The sequence below is a fragment of the Mus caroli genome, chromosome 2, assembly GCF_900094665.2.
Source record: "Mus caroli chromosome 2, CAROLI_EIJ_v1.1, whole genome shotgun sequence".
Lineage (NCBI taxonomy): Eukaryota > Metazoa > Chordata > Mammalia > Rodentia > Muridae > Mus > Mus caroli.
Window position 1 is genome coordinate 6217142 of NC_034571.1, and position 14986 is coordinate 6232127.

The following is a 14986-nucleotide window of genomic DNA, read 5'->3' on the forward strand; positions in this document are numbered from 1 at the left end:
TTTTTTTTTTTTTTTTTTTTTTTTTTTATTCTCCTACCTGGGCTACAGTCACTTTCTCCCAGGGGTTATTAAACTCTTAAGAATTTGATTTGAACACCAGTTCTGAATCCTCAGAAGCCAATGGTGAGTATCTGAAGCAAGATTTCTTTGCAATACCTGTGCTGCTTCAGGCCACAAGCGCTTACAATAGTCTGGAGCACCACCTGAGATGAACTGTGACCCACAGAATGCATGATGTATTTGCTTAAAAGCACAACAAAAAATGATGGGGCAATGGTTCAGTTGGCTTGCCCCACACCCATGGGAGAAGCCTGTAATCACATCAGTGGAGAGGTCTCAAAGATCTCGCTCCCTGAGCTCAGTGATCAGTTAACTCCTAGTGTGAGACCCTATCTCAAAATCTTACACAGCAAGTCATTGAGGAAGACACCCAAAGTTGTCCTATACTCTGCAGATAGATACACACACACACACACACACACACACACACACACAATTTTAAAAACTAGCCAGGCACAAATTGAGACAACCTAGCAAAAGGAACAGCGGGTCTCTGCCATGTGTGAGGAAGCATGGCCCACGTTTTTCTTGCTCAGCACTTTTATTATTATTTGTCTTGTCAGAGTCAGGACTCCCTGGAGCAGTCACTTAGTTCCCAAACTGCAGTTTGGGACTTGGAGTTTGGAAGTGTGCAGAGGATTTTTAGCTCCCATCAGTATATGTCAGCACATCAAAATACAGGACCTACAACAGAGTGAGCACAACTTAGCATGGAGAAAAACCCTTGCTTAAATAAATGCATGCATCTGGGTGGAAAATAATCACACACACACACACACACACACACACACACAGAGAGAGAGAGAGAGACACACATACACATACTGTCAAGGTGTGCCCACCCACCCCCCTTAAAAGTGGAGAGAACAACACCCTAGAAGCCCCTTTGATTTTGAGAAATTGCAATCAAGTCTGTAACATGCTTCCATAGATAAGTCATAGCTGATGGAGATTTTTTGCTGATTGGTGTTAATGAACTTGCCCAAATATCAGGTTGCATCTCTTTCCATTTGTATGGGAAGGAGAAAGAGATGGAGAAAGAGAGGGATGAAAGGAGGGAAGGAATCAGAGACAGATCCAAACAGACAGGCAGAGACAGAGAGAAACCGGAACTGAGGGGGAGGGTTCTTGTGTATCCCAGGCTAGCCTAAAATTGACTATATAGGTAAGGATGACCCTGAATCTCTGCTTCCATCTCCTAAGTATCGGGATTACAGGCAGATACAACCACACCCAGCTTATACACAGTGCTAGGGATGGAACCCAGGACTTCCCATCATGTAGTCAAGCACTCTCTCAACCCAACTTCAGCCCCAGCCTTGGACTGCATCTTCTGGAGAAACATAATTATAAGACCTATGCCCCATTCTGCTACTCTCTTCTTTACTACTCAGCTTTCTTTCATGTGAGTTTGGGTAAAGAGTAACAAACCATGGCAGAAAAAGGCATGCCGCCCAGTGCACAGGTCTCTCTCTTCTCCTGAGTTGTCCTGACAACTGGTTCAAGATCAAGAACATAGTGGCAAAGCCCACCTTAGCACTGACTGAGGACCACAGGCAGACAGTGCAGAGGTTTGACAGAACATCTCATGTACGCCGGAGCCAGGCTTTCCTCCATCCTCCTTCACCATAACCTGGAAAGTGCTACCAAGCAACTCTCAGATATATTCTAAGGCGGACTTGCTTTCCAGATAGGAAGAAATCAGCGGAAAGATGTGAGATGATTTAGTTGGCGGAGATACCCGCTCCATCTTTTCTTACCCATTGCTAAATAAGTCCCACTAATTTTCTCGATCTGATAAATTGCTGATAAAAATCAAAGGAACATGAAGTTCAATGTTCTTGTCTCCCAAATGAGGCCTAAAATCTGTGTTTGTTTGCATATGCATTTCCAAAATGAGTAATTTAAGATTACACTGTTTATATCGCTTGTTGCAGTCTGCCTGTGGGTATAAGGAGCAGAGGCCTCCTAGAGAAAGTATCACACTGTCCCCTTTACCTACCAAGCCACCCAGAGGAAGGCAAATGAAACCTAGTGGTGATGTGGGAAAAGTTCATGGGGACAGGATATACTGCTTCCTCCAATGATGCTGATCCCAGATATATGGGGGGAGGGGGTGTCTTAGTCAGGGTTTCAGTTCCTGCACAAACATCATGACCAAGAAGCAGTTGGGGAGGAAAGGGTTTAGTCAGCTTACATTTCCACACTGCTGTTATCACCAAAGAAAGGCAGGACTGGAACTCAAGCAGGTCAGGAAGCAGGAGCTGATGCAGAGGCCATGAAGGGATGTTCTTTACTGGCTTGCTTCCCCTGGCTTGTTCAGGCCCCACCCACAAGGGGCCTTTCCCCCTTGATCACTAATTGAGAAAATGCCTTACAGTTGGATCTCATAGAGGCATTTCCCCAACTGAAGCTCCTTTTTCTGTGATAACTCCAACCTGTGTCAAGTTGACACAAAACTAGCCAGTATGGGGGGGGGGGGAGAGACATGGGTGAGGGCAGTGGAAATCACAGCTTTAAGTAATCAGAAAGGAAGGAGGAGTCCTATGTAATCAGGAACTGCAAGAAGGAGGATGGAGAGTTCAAGATCAGTCATACTGAGCCTGAACTACATAGAACCCTGTTTCAAAACAAAACAGCGAAAACCAGAGAAAGATAAATCAGCACAGTATTATCAGAAAATTCCCAGCGCTACTCATCTTAAGTAGAAAATACCATTGACGCTAGGCATGGTGGTACATACCTATGCTTTCAGCTTTCTGCAAAAAGCATCAGTGAGGAGTTTCCTTTGGCAAGCTGAGGGAGGATTCCTAGGGCTTGCTGCACAGCCAGCCTACCTGAATCAGTGAGATACAGACTGAGTGAAAGAACCCACCTCAAAATATAAGAGGCAGGGAGATAGAACAAGATACCAGACGACCACTCTGACCTCCAAACAAGCGCACACACACAAGGGTGCACGCACACAAGGGTGCACAAGAATAAAAACAAGTGCACCCACACAAGGGTGCACACACAAGAATAAAAACAAGTGCAGCCACACAAGGGTGCACACACAAGAATAAAAACAAGTGCACCCACACAAGGGTGCACACACAAGAGTAAAAACAAGTGCACCCACACAAGGGTGCACACACAAGAGTAAAAACAAGTGCACCCACACAAGGGTGCACACACACAAGGGTGCACGCACACAAGGGTGCACACACAAGAATAAAAACAAGTGCAGCCACACAAGGGTGCACGCACAAGAGTAAAAACAAGTGCAGCCACACAAGGGTGCACACACAAGAGTAAAAAGGCAAAGGAATGTTTGACTTCCTGTCAATGCAGACACTATTTGGGGCAAGGATCCCTGATTTCTATAGAATTTGGTGCCCCATCCAACCCCATCTGCCATGGAACAAAAAAGAATTACCACATCAAACCAGATTGTGTCTCCATCCTAGAGGCTTGACTCATCCTAGAATTTGGCCTCTACCTTAATCCCTGCTCTAGTAAGAAGGAAGTTGATAGTGTTGGCTTAGGGAGTTGTTGATTGTCTGTCATTTAATGGTTCAGACTGATAACCATGCCTAAAGAAAAAAACAAACAAACATAGAAAGGAGAGAGTTCTGCAAAAGTTAAGTCCTGGTCTTGTTGAGTATGCAAACAAATGAAAGAATTTACCATTCTCTGACTGTGTTATGATCCATGCATGGTGCTGCACACACGCTGTCCCAGCACTTGGGTGGCAGATGGGAAAACTGAGTTTGACTCCAGCCCCAGGTTCATAATGAATTCCACATTAGATTGAGCTACATACTAAGCCTATCTCAAAGGGAAGCAAGCAAGCAAACAAACAAACAGAAAATGTAAGTACATAAACATGAAGCATTGAAAGTACATTCTGAGACTTTCCTATTTGGGGAAGTTAAGAGGAGAGTGGGTAAAAGAATTTCCATCCAGAAAAAAGGATTGCTTAGTTCTTCTTGGCAATGGAGCTTCAGGTCCGATTGGCATTGGCTTGGCATTTTTTGGAAGGTTTCATTTCATGATGAGGACCAGCAGGGTAGAGAAATGCACAGCCCTGTGCTCTAAAAGGGTGGGAGGCAAATCGTGGCTGGGAGTGTCTGCTGCTTCCTGGGACACAGTTTTCACTGGTCCAGTGGACCACAAAGGCCTGAGCTAGGTGCCAGTGCGAGCTGGAGGCCAGGGCTCCTCTTGTGTCCTCTGCTATCCCTCTATCTGGGTTCTCCATGAGTCCCTGGCATTGAGACCTGCTGTTCAGGGTTTCTATTTGCCTATCTATAAGTGAAAAAGAAAAACACACACCTTCCTCCAAGAGACATGGCCAATCAGCAGAATCTAGAAAAAAATGTAGGTCCTTGCAATTAAAACAAAGTATTAATTAAAATGATCCCAAAATGGAAAATGAGACACATGCTCACACCCGAATCTGTTTACCATTGAGTAAAAGTACCTTACACAACTACTGGTGGCTGAAGGGGGGATGACGTGAGAGCAGGCATCCCGGGCTCTTCAGTTCAACCTGTCTTCTCCTTGGTTTACTGGGAGCCCTGAGGCAGTTTTCTTAAGTACTCCATGGTTCAGGCTGCTCACCTGTAAAATGGGTATAATCACACTCACTACCTCACCCCTAGTTAATTAACAATGCATAAAGCTTTTGAAAATATACAGTGCAGAGCATGTGCTAATTATTATAAATCCCCAAAAGCACCCCAGTTCAATTTTTAATTACCTATATATTTTATTGAAAATATATAAAACACTTCATAAAATTAACCTATGTGTCAAAAATTACTGCTTGCCTGTACCGTCTTGTTCATTCTTCTGCCAGCACATAGCAGTAATTTCCTGAACTAAAGTAATAATTTCATTTCAATGGTAGAAGTTTAACCCATCTGACTAGGCTCAACCCTGTGATTTACTGTATTATAAAATAGCATCTCTCATTCTTGCTTCAATTTCCCTTAGTTATTATGACTCAAAGGATATAATAGCAGAACCTACTTCTAAAATATTATAAAAGGATAGGATGTGGGGCCTGTGAGACACCTCAGCAGGTAAAGGCACCTGCTGCAAAGCCTGTTGACCTGAGTTGGGTCTCCAGTAGCCACATCTGTAAGGAGAGAACCAACTCCCACAGACTATCTTCTGACCCTCACATACATGCATGCTTCCACACATAAATGAATGAATAGTAAAAATGAAAAAAAAAAAAGAGATTGAATTGTATATCAATTGCATGCTAAAGGGCTTAAGCGCTGAAATGGGGCCATTCTTTTTATTAAGGCCTTTGAAAGGTAACCTGAAATACTTTATTTGTAAGATATTGTGTTAGGAATGTACCTCAGCTGTCAGAGAGCTTCTTGAACATGCACAAAGACCTGCGATCAGTCCCCTGACACCAACAGAGAGTTGTGGCTCACACAGTTGCCATGCCAGTCTCCTGCAGCTACTGGAGGTGGGAAGATCACACTCTGCTTCAGAGGGAGTGTGAGGCCAGCCTCCAAAAAAGGAAGGAAACAGATAAGATGTTGAAAATGGTTCTCCAATCTGATTTAGAATGGGAAAACACTTTTTAAAGGTGGAAGAAAGAATGAGTCTCCAGGAGCCGAGCTGACATCTATCTCACTTTCAGTAATGAAAGAAAGCAAGACATGTAAGTGTGGAGTTGGACATGGAGACCAATTGTAGAGTGCTTGGCTGACATGTGTAAGATCATGACAGAGAAGGAGGGAGGGGGAGGGAAAGAGAGAGAAGGAAAGAGAGAGAACTTCAAAATAATATTTTTTAAGAGACTGGAGGAAATCCCATTTTCTGTATCCCCATTCTCTGACAACAGGACAGATTCTCAGACTACACAGTGAGCATTCCTTCACACTCAGAACTCAGCCTTGCTCAGTAACAAATGGCCCATGGATATTCAGAATTTCAAGTCCAAGAGACAGATAAGGAAAAATAAAATGAATTGTGGAAGTCACCATTTTCTGTGAAATGACAGCAGAATTAAAATTCCCAGTGTGGAAAGGATCTTTGTGACAAACTCTTGGAGGCTATGCATCCTTGCCAAGACCACCAAGGAGAAATGACAATGAGAAGAAAACCTAATTAAAGCCACAGCAAAGCCTGGGTCATGGTTTGGATCTTGAGAGTTCTTTAAAGGCCCTTGTGTTAAAATTCAGCTGTGTGGTTGAACCTATACGAGACGGAACCTGTTACAAGGTCTTTAGGTCATTGGTCATGATCTTGAAGAGGATTCTGGGAACTTTCCCTTTCCACTCTCCTTCACAGTCCCTAACCATGAGGTGATCAAGTTTTTTTCAACTGCATGCTTCCCATGATTTCCATCTATGATCCCCATCACACACACACACGCGCACACACACACACACACACACACACACACACTACCACCACCACTGCCACCATCTTTACCACCACCATCACCACCTGAGGCCTGGAAGTCCTGATAGTGGACTTAAACCTCAGAATCCATAAGCCAGATAACTTGATTCTCCTTCCCAGTTGATTATCTCAAGCATTTGTTACAGTGACACATTCAGAAGAAGGTTCGTGATTATGTAAACCCTAGGTCAGGGTGTCCAGCCTCTTGACATCCCAACACAATGGTAACTATCATCTACAGAGGTGTCAGAGCACATTCACAGCTATCCTGAGATGTGTGCAGTCCATGGGCCTCAGCTACAGCACACATGAGCTAGGTGAAAGTCCAGGGTCTCAGGGTGGAGGAAGGACACATGTGAATGGTGCTGTTGTGCAGCCTGATGGGTGATTTGTAAACATAACTCTGGGTGTGATAGATGCCTTTCTTCTGTGTGCAGTTTTAAATGAGCTATTCTTAGCAGCATTGCCTTAGTGGGTGATGCTTATTTTCCCACAAGTTTTGCTATGGGTAACAATGAATGGGATTAGTTTCTGTGCTTTCAACAACTAGCATACCCTATACTACTTGGAAAGTGGTCCCTCCCTTTACTCTATGTTCTGGCCCAGACATGAAAAACACAATGTGTGGGACCCTGGGAACATGCCTTCTGCAAGGGCATCGATGCTGTGGTCTGCTTGGCATGTCGTCAAGGTTTTCAAAGAAAAAGGATGGATGTCTGAATGGGTGGTATGGTACATATACCGTTAGACGAGGGGTTTTATGTTCCCAGAGAAAGTGTCTCCTGTACTTCAAACACGGGCAGGCTGAGAAGAGAGAGGAGGAAAGATTGTAATCAGCTCCCTCCAGAGTTGTTTTTTTAAGAGCTTGATTACGATGCATATGAAACATTTTAAAGTTTGAGTGTTGCCTATAAACCTGTTCCCTTTATGCTAATTGCTCTCTATAAAACTAGATCAAGAACTAGGTCTCTGAGCCCTGTACAAGCCCCAGCATGCCCGCTGGGCACAAGTTCAGAGTGCTTAGGGACAATCTGATGAGCTCTTTGGAAACAGATAGACAGCCTGATGGATAGGTGATAAATAGACAGATATACCATATTAATAGCTGAATGATCTCCTCGCAGGAACTCAAGGTGATGGAAAATGGGATACAGTAAACAGTTCGTCATCCAGGGTATTTCATAAGAGAAAGCTCTGAGAAGGGAGTCAACACTGCATTACAGCATATCTGATTCATCTGCACTGCAAGCCACTCCACCAGGGACCCACACAAACTTTCAGACACCGTTGGGTTGGTGCCAGAACTGCCATGTTGACAGCAGAGACAGAAAATCCAGAACTCGGGTGAACTGGTTAGCAGTGACTCCTGGGAGAGAAACTCTAATGCCAAGCCACAGGCAAGGGACTCCCCAAAGTTCTCCCCCAAAGGAATGTGCAGAAAGAGCCCACCCCAAGTCCCCCCACTACCCTCCCATTTTCTCTTCTACCCCCAGTCAAGTGTTGTTCTGCAGTTGAGAACAAAGCCCACCAAATCCAAGGACTGGGAAGGTCTCAGCAGGATTTCAGAGCTTTGCTCCTGGATTTGACAGTGCCAAAGATTTGGTGCTAAGAAATGTATGTTTTGTGCAATGGAGGTCTCCATACTAGTTTGTCAACCAAGTAACTTGTAGATTTTTGTCTAAAAGTTGTTTGATGTGTCTCAAATCTATGCCTTTTCTTCTGGCCTAGCTCTCCTTCATGGAGAGATTCCTTTGCACCAATTCTCTATGTGTGGAGACCCCTGTGGGGGTCAAACAACCCTTTCACAGGGAGTTCACCTAAGGCCATCAGAAAACACAGATATTCATATTATTATTCGTGACAGTAGCCAAATTACAGTTATGAAGTAGCAATAAATGTAATTTTATGGTTGGGGGTCACCACAACATGAGGAACTGTATCAAGGGGTGGCAGCATCAGGAAGGTTGAGAGTCGATGCCATAGGGGATTTGAAGGATATTACTCGATTGGGAGATATTTGTCTAGGCTTGAAGCCCTGGGTTCTATCCCTGATGCTGTACAATCCCAGGCATGATGGTTCACTCCCAAAACCCCAGTGTTCAGTAAGTGGAAGCAGGAACTTTAAAATTGCCGGGTCAGCTATAGGAGATACGGAACTATGAAAATGGTTGAGATGGTTTAAAAGATTTCTTTGTCTGACACCACCAAACCCTAGTTCATAGATGTCATTGATTCTTTGGTTCACATCACCACGACAAACAAGGCTTAGGGAGACCTTTCAAAACTTTGGCCCCCAAAAACATTGATTTAGACTTGAGGATGTACTTTAGTGGGTCTTGAGTTCCACCACCAATTACCAATGAGAGAGAGAGAGAGACAGACAGACAGACAGACAGACAGACAGAGAGAGAGAGAGAGAGACTAAATTTTCTTTCTGTACACTGTTTTGAAGGTAAGAGGTGTGTATGTGTGTGTGTGTGTGTTATAACTATAGTTGAACTGTTAGTACCAGCCTACTAACATTTCTCTACAGGTGGTCAACAATAACAGCTTTGAAACATTTACTGATTCCTCAATGATTCTTATGCCAGAATTCCATGGCTTCACACACAGAAGGAATCAGCAAGCAGCACATAAAATGTGCCAGTCACATAAACTGGGTCATGAGAGATAGATAACTGATTTTACCCCTCAGTAGCTCCATCTCTTCACTCCCATTCTCCCTCCAACATTTCCTTTGCCCAAATTGAAATACTCACTCTTCTTTTTCTTTATTTCTTTTCTTCCTTCCCTCCTTCCTTCTTTCCTCCCATCTGTCTGTCTGTCTGTCTGTCTGTCTGTCTGTCCTTTCATGATCCACTAAATCTAGTTAGTTCTACCTGCACGTACCTAGGTATGGAGACATCCAATGAAGCACGGGCAAGCACCAAGCATACACACACACACACACACACACACACACACACACACACACACACACACAATGACTATCCCTCCCCCAGCAGCCACCAGTTGCTGATAACTCTCCAGCTAGGGTGGGGTCTCAGGAGCTGTAATTTTAACTAGCTTGATCTTGTGCAGGTCTTACGCAGACTGTGCTATGAGTTGGTCAATGCGGTGTCACAGAAAAAAAGCATCTCACAGAAATCCAGCTCTTTATTCTTTCTGTCCCACTTCCACAGTGTTCCCTTATCCTTTAGGGATTGCCGGGCTGATAAAGATTTTCTATTTAATGCTGACCACTAAGACGCTTAACCAAGTATGAGCCTCTGTGTCGACTGTTACCCAATGCAGAAGGAAGCTTCTCTTACGGCAGCACTTATGGATGAATACAGTCATAAATATTTAGACATCCATTTATCAATAGAATCATTTAGCAATACATTGGTAGTTTATAGTCACTAGGACAAGCCATGGGATTTTGATCAGATTTATATCAGGCATGAATTCTTTCCTAAGGAATAGGCATCAAATCCAAGCAGAAAGCAGTTGGTGACCAGAATAACAGCTATGCTACGATTGCACCAATGGGCACGCCTTGCCTGGCAAGTTGGTTTTGTACTATGCAGGATGCAGTACTAAGAACCCTGATGTTTTCTCTGCCAAGAGCTGCATAGCACCCTCTTCATGGCATTATGAATGCCAGCCATTTGGAAGAAAAATTCTTGCTCAGTTTCAAATATATATTTCTGTGTCCTGCACCCAAAGTATGTGATGTCTTTAGCATTAGGGTCTCACCGTATCATTATGGTGGGCAATCAAGAGCTATAGCCACAGCTTCATGCATTCTTTTTTATTGTTGTTGGTCTATACTCCAAATTAAATAAGCACTGAACAGAAATAAGAGTGTTTTCAGGGTAAAAACAGGCATGAATATTCCTCAATGAGTAGAACCAGTAATAAAGATTGTCAAAGCTACCCAAACTGATTCTAAATCCCATCAAATATTACCCAATCTCAGCTTTAAGTGATGGGAGGAGCTTAGTCTTTATCCAGAATCTTCTATGTGCTACACTCCATTCAGGATATTTCTGCCTGTAGCTATTCCCCTCAAGTAGAGCTGGCTGGCATCCAGCAGAACTGGCCAGGCAACTGTTCTGATTGGGTTGTGACTTGGATGACCCAGAAAGAATCCTGTTGTTATTATTTTGCTATGTAAGAATATAGAAACTGGAGCTCATGTATAAATAAGTAACTCTCTGGAGGTCACAGATGTGGAAGCTTTGTTACATGTATTAGTAGCATAGGTATGAGTGAGTACCCACATGTCCTCTATCTCTCCCTCTTCCTGCCCCTCCTCATTCCTGACTATAGATACAATGTAACCAGCTACCTTCCTGACTGTGGATACAATATAACCAGCTACCTCCCTTACTATAGATACAATGTAACCAGCTGCCTCTCTGACTGTAGATACAATGTAACCAGCTGCCTCCCTGCTGCCATGCAGTCTACAAGATGAACTTCATCCTCCAATTGTGGGGCCCAAGCTATTTTTCACCCCTTAAGTTGTTTCTGTCAGGTGCACCACTTCAAGAAAAATAACTAAGGTACTCTATTTACAAGGTGATTGATCATACTATTACATACTTGTGAGAGGAATTTTATTTTTCCCAAATATGTTCAACAGCCTTGAGGGCTTCCTGATTGACAGCTTCTAGAACACACCGGTTGGATAGCACTTGCCCAAGGTTTGTTTTGTGAGGACATTTGTCTACCCATCAGCAAATAAAATAATTAAGAAGCATTTGTTTGGACAAAGTGCAGAATCAGCTTTAGGAGGAATCCCAGCATCCCTCCAACCCCATGCCCTCTCTAATATGCCAGTGTTTTATACCATGCTCCAAATAGATCACTTCTCAGTCCATGGCTGCATAGCTGCAAAGCCAGAGAACTGTCATAGAAAGTTCTTTTTATAGTTTCAACTTGTCAGCCTTAAGTTGGAAGTTTTTCAGTACACTTTCTACACTTTCTTCAACGGTTTATAGAACGTTTCCCCTGTACTTCTACTGATTCTGTCTTCCCCTTTAAGACGGGAGGCCTAAGGCCTTTGGTTCTTTCTTATGTGGAAATCATTTCTGAGTCCCTTCATGAGCTTCTAGTTCATTCTATGCTGTTTAGTCCTCTTAGTTCAAATGCCCTGAAGAAACCCATCATTCCCTATTTAGCCTGAACATACAACCCAGAGATTTGCTCACAGAATAACTGAAGATAAAGAACAGAAGAGGCTAAACATTTTTAGAAAACTACGAGGTGGTACATAATCAACTATTAAAGAATGTAGCAAAAGCAAAAATAATAGACCAAATCAAGAAGTCTTGCCATGGCTAAGAGAAGAGCTCTGTCAGTCAAACACTTCTGTTGCATGCAGGAGGTCATGAGTGTGATCTACAAACTCATGGCAGGGAAAAAAGCCATAGTGGTCCATACTGGTAACACCAGTCCTGAGAAGACAGAGACAAGGTGAACCCCTGGGCTCACTAGTCACCTTCCTAGCCTAGTTCAAGGCCAGTGAAAGACTCAATGTCAGGGAAGAAAAAAAAAAGTGGTCAACAAAGCCACTCGGACATTTAAAGGTGCTGTCCACTCAGCCTGATGACCAGGGTTCAGTCCCCAGAACCAGCTTGGTGAAAGAAAAGAAAGAATTCCTGTGAGATAGCCCGTGATCGTCACAGAAGGGTCATGGCACAAGTGTGTGCCCATATACACCCATTCAATCCAATTTAATTTTAAATTCAAACAAACATGTAAAGGTAAGCAATGCCCGAGGAAAATGCCCAAGTGTGTCCTCTGACTTCTGCACATACACACAAGCACATGTGCATATGCACTGGCACATACCAGAACATGTATACACACTTATACAAATGGAGGGACAAAAAAAAAAATCTTCCTGGGAGGAATTTGACCAAATCCATCTCCCGGGAGTCACGGAGAAAAGCATGGAAAGATTCAGTAAAGGGGTGAGTTCACGTTAAGTGATATCCAACAATCGGGCACCAGAAATGCTGATGCTCAGAGAAGGATCTATATTGGGAATCCAAGAAAACTAGAAGATTCCCAGGAAGGAAATGAGGAGGTGATCATAAAGACACCTGGCCATTGTCTGTACAGCTGGTGCTTTCAAATATTGTCTTATTCTATCCTTATAAGTAATCCTTTGGGACAGAGTTAGTGATAGATGGGTCAGAACTCAAACCTGACTCTTGATCTGGCTTTATAGCCTGGGCCTCCTGGATACGTCTGATACAAAAAAAGTCAGCCATGGAGGAGCTTCAAAATGAACACAGAGAAAGATGTGTTTTGTTGCTATCGAGTGTGTTATTAGTGGAAGTGATGGTGCAAAGATATGGATGTCTTAATCTTATTATATTCATGCATGTCTTGAGTTGAATTCCTAATCATTAAGAACTGTGGGTAAAAATATGTGAGATCTGCATCCTTCAGCCAACCAGTAGTTCCTTTTCAGATCACATTCCTACATGTGAAAATATACACCAGAGGGGCCCCAAGAACTGAACTCCAACCATCAGGCTTGCAGACAAGGGCCTTCACCTGCCCAGCTGTCTTGACAGCCCCGTCTTGGTTTTTCATGGGTACCTTACTTCATTACATGAGCCACTGTATGTCTTAGGCTCCCAAGTGTGTCAAAGGATGTATGTATCCATGTAAAACCATCAACTGTGAGAAGTGGAAGATGGCTTTGAGATTCAATCAGGTCCCAGGTGCTCTGTAATTGAGCCTGGGATGAAAGAGGACAGATCCTTTACTGATCACCACACAGCCAAGGAGTGGAGTATAAAACAGAATCTCAAAACCAGGCTTATGAACATAATTAGCCTCAGAACAAAGAACTGCTAGGTCAAACCCAAGCTGTAGCTCACAAGATGTCAACACATCCTACTGAGGTATAGGAAGTCAGTCCTGTTTGGTTGCACTGTCTTCTCTGCCGGAGTCGGTACGTGACTAAATTAATCAAATCCGCATCTTCTGAATACCCCTGGCATTTCTACCCCCAAAAATCCCAAGTCTGCTTTCTGGGAGTGAGTCTTGATTTGAATGGAACAAAAATGAGAAAGATCGGGATGTTGACACATATGTTGTCGAGAAAAGCGAAACGTTTTTTTCTTTCTTCTCTTCCTTTCTTCTAGACAGGGTCTCGTGTTTCCCAGGATGACCTCAGCCTCACTGGCTTGGGATGACCTCAGAAATGCAGATCCTCTCCCTTCCACCGTCCAACTGCTAGAATTATGAGAATATTCCCCAATACTTCGCTTATACAGTGCTGGAAATCAAAGCCAGGGACTCCTACATGCCAAGTAACATTTTAAGACAGGGTCTCTCTGCAGCTCAAGATGGCCTCAGACTAAATACTATTCTTCTTCAGACTCTCTGATGCTGAGCTATTGGCATGTCCCACCAACTCTACCGATATAGTCATTCTTATTAGGCTTCCAGTTTGAACTAAGGCATCTAAAGATCCCTTCCTCGGAGGAATGACTCTGAAGCAAGAAGACGGGAGAATCTGGTTGAAATCAGAGCTGTTGACTTTCCCTGTGTTAGAAAGACCTCCCAATCTCACCCCAAAAAGCCAGCAAGTTGACAGGGCAAATCAGACTCACTCTGGAGCACTATTTTTAATTTCACAGGTAGAAGGCAGCTCCAATAAACTGTTATTGTCAATGTTATTTGGGAACAGGATTCTGCTATGAGGCTCAGTCTTCCCTGCAACTTATGCTCCTCCTGGCTCAGCTTCCTTAGTACTTTCCAGATGTGTCACCATATTCAGCCCCTAAAAGGTTTGTCCATATCCATGAGTGGCTGTGCATTTGTGCATGCCACATAGACGAAGGTGTGAACAGAAGCCAGAAGTTGACCTCAGGTATCTTCCCCCGTCACCCTTCATCTTGCTCTTCGAGACGGGATCAGTTCCTCTCTGATCCTAAAATCTGCAACCTCAGCTAGCCTGACTGGTCAGCATGCCTCAAGGATCTTCTGTGCTCGCCTCCCTGGTGCTGGGATTACAGGTGCCTGCAACTGCACCTAATTTTTCTTTGCGATGTTTTGTTTTTAAACATGGGTTCTAGAAATCAAAGGCAGGTTCTTCTGCTTTCGTGGTAAGCACTTTCTTTACTGGCTGAGCCATCTCTCCAGCCCCTAAGACTTTTACTGGACCCCAAATTCTCATTAGTTCTGAATCCCCAGGTTATCCATGCCAACATAACAAGGAGTAAAGGCTCTAAGTAGGTTTTGCCGTTTTGCTTTTTCTCTCTTGCTTTCTTCCTTTTTCTTTGGTGCTTTGCATCTAAAGTAATTTTTTCTCCCATGGGCACTTAATAGGTTTTAATTTTATAAAACATTATGCAACCAGATACCTTAGGGAACAGTAATTAACTTGGATTATGTTTTCATTTCAGTGAATTCCAAATGAGAAGCCTAAATACTGAGATTTTTGTCTGTTGCAGAATGGGAAAATAACACGGCCATGCTCACTTGTTACTTGGTATGAACACTT